Source organism: Acartia tonsa, chromosome 5 (assembly GCF_053477335.1).
Source record: "Acartia tonsa isolate MP-2025a chromosome 5, ASM5347733v1, whole genome shotgun sequence".
In the NCBI taxonomy this organism is placed as follows: domain Eukaryota; kingdom Metazoa; phylum Arthropoda; class Copepoda; order Calanoida; family Acartiidae; genus Acartia; species Acartia tonsa.
In genome coordinates, this window is record NC_137264.1 from 44,141,312 (window position 1) to 44,147,311 (window position 6,000).

General features: G+C 38.9%; 1 long non-coding RNA gene and 17 other non-coding genes across 19 annotated transcripts in view; 6 read left to right on the forward strand and 12 right to left on the reverse strand.

The window, feature by feature from the left end:
* The window catches only part of LOC145319610 (uncharacterized), a 61,799-nt gene extending 56,435 nt beyond the window's left edge, over positions 1–5,364 (reverse strand). For both annotated transcript variants that reach the window (XR_013879967.1, XR_013879965.1), the window contains exon 1: positions 4,902–5,364. This is a non-coding gene — a long non-coding RNA (uncharacterized LOC145319610). The remainder of the gene's footprint in view (positions 1–4,901) is intronic.
* TRNAA-AGC (transfer RNA alanine (anticodon AGC)) lies at positions 297–369 on the forward strand. The gene has a single exon. It is a non-coding gene; the product is annotated as a tRNA-Ala (tRNA).
* TRNAG-GCC (transfer RNA glycine (anticodon GCC)) lies at positions 515–585 on the reverse strand. The gene has a single exon. It is a non-coding gene; the product is annotated as a tRNA-Gly (tRNA).
* TRNAS-AGA (transfer RNA serine (anticodon AGA)) lies at positions 668–749 on the reverse strand. The gene has a single exon. It is a non-coding gene; the product is annotated as a tRNA-Ser (tRNA).
* Positions 841–913, forward strand: TRNAK-CUU (transfer RNA lysine (anticodon CUU)). The gene has a single exon. It is a non-coding gene; the product is annotated as a tRNA-Lys (tRNA).
* Positions 1,000–1,073, forward strand: TRNAT-AGU (transfer RNA threonine (anticodon AGU)). Its single transcript has one exon. It is a non-coding gene; the product is annotated as a tRNA-Thr (tRNA).
* TRNAF-GAA (transfer RNA phenylalanine (anticodon GAA)) lies at positions 1,121–1,193 on the reverse strand. Its single transcript has one exon. It is a non-coding gene; the product is annotated as a tRNA-Phe (tRNA).
* TRNAQ-CUG (transfer RNA glutamine (anticodon CUG)) lies at positions 1,266–1,337 on the reverse strand. Its single transcript has one exon. It is a non-coding gene; the product is annotated as a tRNA-Gln (tRNA).
* TRNAP-AGG (transfer RNA proline (anticodon AGG)) lies at positions 2,361–2,432 on the reverse strand. The gene has a single exon. It is a non-coding gene; the product is annotated as a tRNA-Pro (tRNA).
* On the reverse strand, positions 2,977–3,049 carry TRNAV-CAC (transfer RNA valine (anticodon CAC)). Its single transcript has one exon. It is a non-coding gene; the product is annotated as a tRNA-Val (tRNA).
* TRNAN-GUU (transfer RNA asparagine (anticodon GUU)) lies at positions 3,255–3,328 on the reverse strand. Its single transcript has one exon. It is a non-coding gene; the product is annotated as a tRNA-Asn (tRNA).
* Positions 3,469–3,540, forward strand: TRNAE-CUC (transfer RNA glutamic acid (anticodon CUC)). Its single transcript has one exon. It is a non-coding gene; the product is annotated as a tRNA-Glu (tRNA).
* TRNAS-GCU (transfer RNA serine (anticodon GCU)) lies at positions 3,589–3,670 on the reverse strand. The gene has a single exon. It is a non-coding gene; the product is annotated as a tRNA-Ser (tRNA).
* On the reverse strand, positions 3,802–3,873 carry TRNAE-UUC (transfer RNA glutamic acid (anticodon UUC)). The gene has a single exon. It is a non-coding gene; the product is annotated as a tRNA-Glu (tRNA).
* Positions 3,877–3,949, reverse strand: TRNAV-AAC (transfer RNA valine (anticodon AAC)). The gene has a single exon. It is a non-coding gene; the product is annotated as a tRNA-Val (tRNA).
* On the forward strand, positions 4,059–4,130 carry TRNAH-GUG (transfer RNA histidin (anticodon GUG)). The gene has a single exon. It is a non-coding gene; the product is annotated as a tRNA-His (tRNA).
* On the forward strand, positions 4,214–4,285 carry TRNAG-UCC (transfer RNA glycine (anticodon UCC)). The gene has a single exon. It is a non-coding gene; the product is annotated as a tRNA-Gly (tRNA).
* On the reverse strand, positions 4,338–4,456 carry LOC145320443 (5S ribosomal RNA). The gene has a single exon (XR_013880227.1). It is a non-coding gene; the product is annotated as a 5S ribosomal RNA (ribosomal RNA).
* Positions 5,365–6,000: the final 636 nt, after the last annotated feature.

Genomic DNA, 6,000 nt, shown 5'->3' on the forward strand with positions numbered 1-6,000 from the left:
TGCATTTCTTTCTGTCAGCTGACCATGAATAACATTTTCTACTGCAAAAAAAAAGATATTACTGTGTGGAAAAAAAGAAAGATAAAATGAAAAAGTATTCCTCCCTCGAACCGGATTTGAACCAGTGACCTATGGATGTCTGCAGAACAAGCATTGCAACTCTACCAACTGAGCTATCGAGGGTTGGTGACAGCAACAGACACTCGGGACTGTTTTACCGAGCGTAACAGGGCAATCTTAGTTAGGTGTGACACAAAAAATGCAAAACACAGTCCGGAACCCCAACACTTGTCCAAGGGGATGTAGCTCAGATGGTAGAGCGCTCGCTTAGCATGCGAGAGGTACGGGGATCGATACCCCGCATCTCCAAGCTACATTTTTAAAATTCAATAATATTAATATTAATAGACCGACGAGCCTCTTTAGATCTATATATATAACTTAAATTAACCCAAACTTATCAAATATTTCAAGTTTGGTTCTAAAATTTGCTAATATTTGAACAAAACACTGCTGCAACGTCCGGGAATCGAACCCGGGCCGCCCGCGTGGCAGGCGAGCATTCTACCACTGAACCAACGTTGCTGACACATGCAATGTGACTTTATGTGGAAATTTAACTCATATTACAAACTTGTGTGGAATGTTACAATGGGTAAAAAGAGTTCGCAGTTGGTAGGATTCGAACCTACGCTCCCAGAGGGAATCTGATTTCTGGTCAGACGCCTTAACCACTCGGCCACGACTGCTAGATATGCACTTGGTTATATTTGGCGCCATTATTACAGGTACAAAGAAAAACGTTTGCTATATGAAACACATTGCGCGCCCATTGTCACAGCCCGGCTAGCTCAGTCGGTAGAGCATGAGACTCTTAATCTCAGGGTCGTGGGTTCGAGCCCCACGTTGGGCGATCACTACCTTTTTCAGTTCCTCTTTCTTTTCCTATCAGCATTCCTATGTTATTACCACAACTGTGTGTCACACGAAGGTACAATAGGCGCCATGGCTTAGTTGGTTAAAGCGCCTGTCTAGTAAACAGGAGATCCTGAGTTCGAATCTTGGTGGTGCCTCAATTATTTTAGCCGTACAAAATAATTGCTAACAAAATAACAAAACATGCCGCGACCCGGGATCAAACCGGGGACCTTTAGATCTTCAGTCTAACGCTCTCCCAACTGAGCTATCACGGCCTACACACCAAGTGAGATGACAAATGAAGTTCAAAAATACAACAATATAGCATTTCAAAAAGATGAATATATAGGTCCTACCGAGATTTGAACTCGGATCGCTGGAATCAGAGTCCAGAGTGCTAACCATTACACCATAGGACCTTGCTGTCTTCTTGGGCTGCAACTAGAGAACCGATTGTGAGTATCAATCTTGACAAAGTGTGTTGGGGAAGAAAAAAAAACAATCGCTTCACTTTTTTCAATACAAACCCTACAGTTTTGGTCAAAAACTAACAAAAAATGACCCAAAGCTTTAGACAGTTTATCCTTTTTTTAAAAAAGACAAAACTGTCTTAATTTGCTATAAAATATGCACTCTACACGTAGAGAAAAATTTTCCACAAGGGCTAGGTCTCGAGTTGTAGTACTCTGGAGAGGTGAGTAGATTCAAAATTCCAAACCGTTTTCTCATTGTCATTGCTTGGACATGAATTGGGTCACTCTTTTAGTTTTTTACCAAAACTGTGGGGGTTTTTTTTTTTAAAGAGAGAAGCGATTTTTTTTATATTTTTTATTTTTTTTAACACGCTTTATTTGATATTCTTGGCTGCTATTTGAGATAGAAGGCTGATTTCACAATACCCGTATTCCTGTTTTACTATTTTTACTGTTGTTATCTAGATAGTGGCAACTTCATTTGTCTTTGGATAAATATCTGCAATACATTGGAAAAAAATAATTCAACTGCAAAAATATCTAACCATTGTATATATCATTAACTTGTGTAAATCTTATCTAACTAGAAAATGAAAACAAAAACAATTATATGTCCTGTTTTTAAATACATTTTTTATTTAAACTTATCTCACGTGTAATATTTGTAAATGCTATTTAAAACGAACATTTTGCGTTATTAGTATAAGAATTTGACCGACTACTGCAAGAAATACACCGATTTGACTGCTGAAAAACCCACTATCTAAATTTAACGACGAAAATAAGCTTATCATTTTATTTCTGGGCTACGTAGTTTAACTTCTAAATTTCTATCACGAGCAATGGAAATCTTTCAAAATTTTCACGTACATGTGTTTCTTGCAGGGTTCTTTTAATGGTCCACGTGTTAACTAACGCAACCTTTTAGTTACTTATTTAAAATTTAAATTGAAGAAAAAGTATTCGCATGGGCTCGTCCGGGATTTGAACCCGGGACCTCTCGCACCCTAAGCGAGAATCATACCCCTAGACCAACGAGCCAATATGTACAAGTGGGGTGGTTGATTGTAGTTATTTGCAGTGTTTCGGAGCCGGAGCCGGGAGCCTTGGAGCCGCCATATTTTGCTGGAGCCGGAGCTGTAATTCTCGTTAAAAACGGCTCCGGCTCCGGACTAGATAAATGAAGAGATTTTTTTACAAATTATAATTTGGTAACTCTGTTTTGTCATGTGCAAATGCCCTTTTAAGTTTTTCAAGTCCATTTGTATCAAAAATTGAACTTTTAAAACCTTCAAAAGTCAAAAATAAAAAATATTTTTTATGGGGAAAACAATATGTCGAGTTTTTCTTGATTTTAGGTCGGAGCCGGAGCTGGAGCCGGATCCGGAGCCGTATTTCCAGAAATCAAACGGCTCCGAAACGCTGGTTATTTGTTTTTCTGGGCAGGGCAGAGTTTGGCCTGGCTAGGTTCGGTTGAATCCGAGTTTCGAATGGCACGATCGAGACACGTCGTAATTGGTTCATTTTAGCCGCCGATTATGTATTTGAATTGAACTTACAATTGCACAGAAGAAAAATAATGTTGTGGTTCCTGCCGGGATCAAACCGGCGACCTTGTCCGTGTGAAGGACACGTGATAACCACTACACTAAGGAACCTGCTGAACAGGGAGGCAATTGCTTTGTTGAAACTTTTCTGCAGTACAAAAATATTGGGTGTGTATGTCACCACAGCTATAACAGGGGTCTCGTGGCGCAACGGATAACACGTCTGACTACGGATCAGAAGATTGCAGGTTCGAATCCTGCCGAGATGGACATTTTTTTGGTCTGATATACACAATAATATCCACAAAATGATGTGCGCCCCCGGGTGGGCTCGAACCACCAACCTTTCGGTTAACAGCCGAACGCGCTAGCCGATTGCGCCACGGAGGCAGGTTAACAACTGGTGGATCGAAGTAAAGCCAAAATCTGCCCAAATGATTAAAGACGGCTTATATTATTGTACAATTGAGAAAGCCAGTTTCAGTAGATTCTCTATTAGAGTCTGCACTGCTTAGCAGCATAGATATCCTTCCGTTATGGTCTAGTGGTTAGGATAGCTGGCTCTCACCCAGCAGGCCCGGGTTTGATTCCCGGTAACGGAAAACATTTTTGTATGTGTGAGAGAAAATGCAACATCTGAACAAAACTTACGACGAGGATGGGATTCGAACCCACGCGGGCAGAGCCCATTGGATTAGCAGTCCAACGCCTTAACCACTCGGCCACCTCGTCAATTAATTAGAGCCAGAGTAAAATTGAAACCACAACCACTGTTCTTGCTAGTGGTCACAGGCTGAAATGTCTGGGACACTTTCCAATTATCTTTTTCATTTACAACTGTTCGGCTGCTTGTGTCAAAAGATTTCCCACGCCGGGAGTTGAACCCGGGCCTCCTGGGTGAAAGCCAGATATCCTAGCCGTTAGACCACGTGGGATAATGTTTCCGTCCGGGATCGAACCGGAGACCTTCTGCGTGTTAGGCAGATGTGATAACCGCTACACCACGGAAACTGTATAGTGAGTGACGAGACCAGATCTTAATGGAAGCCGTATGTTGTAATACAAGTATGAGCATAGCTGTATGTTTGCTAACAGTGTTAGGCCCTTGCAAGTGTCTCTAGCCGTGATCGTCTAGTGGTTAGGACCCTGCGTTGTGGCCGCAGTAACCCAGGTTCGAATCCTGGTCACGGCAGTGACATTTTGGATAGTAGTTGAAGAAAAACCGAAATCAAGTCACAATGCATGTGAATGTGTCAGGCCGGTACTGGCAAGCAAGCGTCAGTGGTATAGTGGTGAGCATAGCTGCCTTCCAAGCAGTTGACCCGGGTTCGATTCCCGGCTGACGCATATTTTGACAAGAATTGTAATTTCATTTTTTTAACGGATAGAAAAAAGTGTTTGCCTACGACACCAAGTATTCCCAGGCGATCACCCATCCAAGTACTAACTTGGCCCAATGTTGCTTAACTTCAGTGATCGGACGAGAACTGGTGCTTTCAACATGGTATGGCCGTAGACATCTATCAATGGAAAATGTGCCGTACATTAAATGCAAATGCATTAATGAAGAGAAAATGTGGAGTGATTTAATTGCAAAACGCACATCAGTACAGGAAACTACTTCCTATTATCATTCTTTCCTCTCCAATATGATTTTATTTATTGCTTATTATCTTTTTTCTATTTTTTTTGTCTTATCTATATGGCCTGTATGAAAACAATGTGTGAATACACATTACTGCATACTTCCTAGTTTTTCGGAAACTGCCATTTGGGAAGAAAATCAATAAAATTTGACTGTATATATAAATGTATATAACATTCATTTATTATTTTGTCTAGTTTTCAGTTATTAGTGGGTTCTCTTTAACCCTGAATAAAGATGTTTGTGACTGACTAAGACAGACACTCAACCCGAGCGGACTCAAGGTGAGCGACCCATCGAAGCAGAGCTGATACACACCTCTTGTAGAAGTGAATCAAGCAATATTAGCTTGGTCGTTTTAGACAAAGATGAAAAGTTACTAGAGTTAATATGTACAATTGTTTTCTGTAACATGTTCAATCTAAAATGATCATGTTTCATAATATAAAGGAACATTGTAAGTATTTTTTAGCCTTACAGTGCTATTTGTCGTACTGATAGAGATGTTTTTGGTTTTTTTAACAGTTGTCAGGACAGACACGAAGGCCAAAAAACAAGGTGAAAACTAAGCTAAATATGAGCGTACACTCTGCTGACATCTGGTGGACAAATTTGGCAGATGGTCTTACACACCTTGAGACAAGTCAACAAATGCCAAAAGAAAACAGATCAACAATGAGAGTTTAAGTGGGGAGGGGGGAAAAGTGTTTGCCTACGACACCAAGTATTCCCAGGCGGTCACCCATCCAAGTACTAACTTGGCCCAATGTTGCTTAACTTCAGTGATTTTTTTCTTTTAAAATTTATTCATCCAAAGTGCTACAGAGTTTTATTAAAAGTGAACCCACAATAAGGGCTTATAAAGTTACAATATATATACAAATGATGAAAAAAAAATATATAATTCTTGCAAAAAGACAAAATCACTGCAAATTATCTTTTTTGCAAGAACCATCAAACAAATAAATATAGCAGAAGAACATAATGATATCTCTTCTGTGGAGAAAAAACCCGAAAATTGAATTTTTACTCCAAAAATATGTAATCATTAAATGGATACACCAATGTACCCTACTTTATATTGGTCAAGTCAACCAAATAAGCAAGGAAATGAAAAGGCCACATTTTATTTGCATAAAACCGAAATAGAATGAAAATATATGCAGCAAAATTCATTGCCTTCCTTTTTCCAATTATTAAATATCACCTTTGTAAAGATGATTCAAACTATAAATCCTAAATAAAACTTTAAATTTAAATCAATAAAATTTAAATATCTAGGCGAAAATTTTACTTTTAAAATGAAATTATTAGAAAGTGATAAATATATACTGTAATTTGCAAAATCTGTAAATAAAATATAATAATTATTTAACTATGCATTTTTTGTCTTAAATAAAACATCTATGAAATTAAG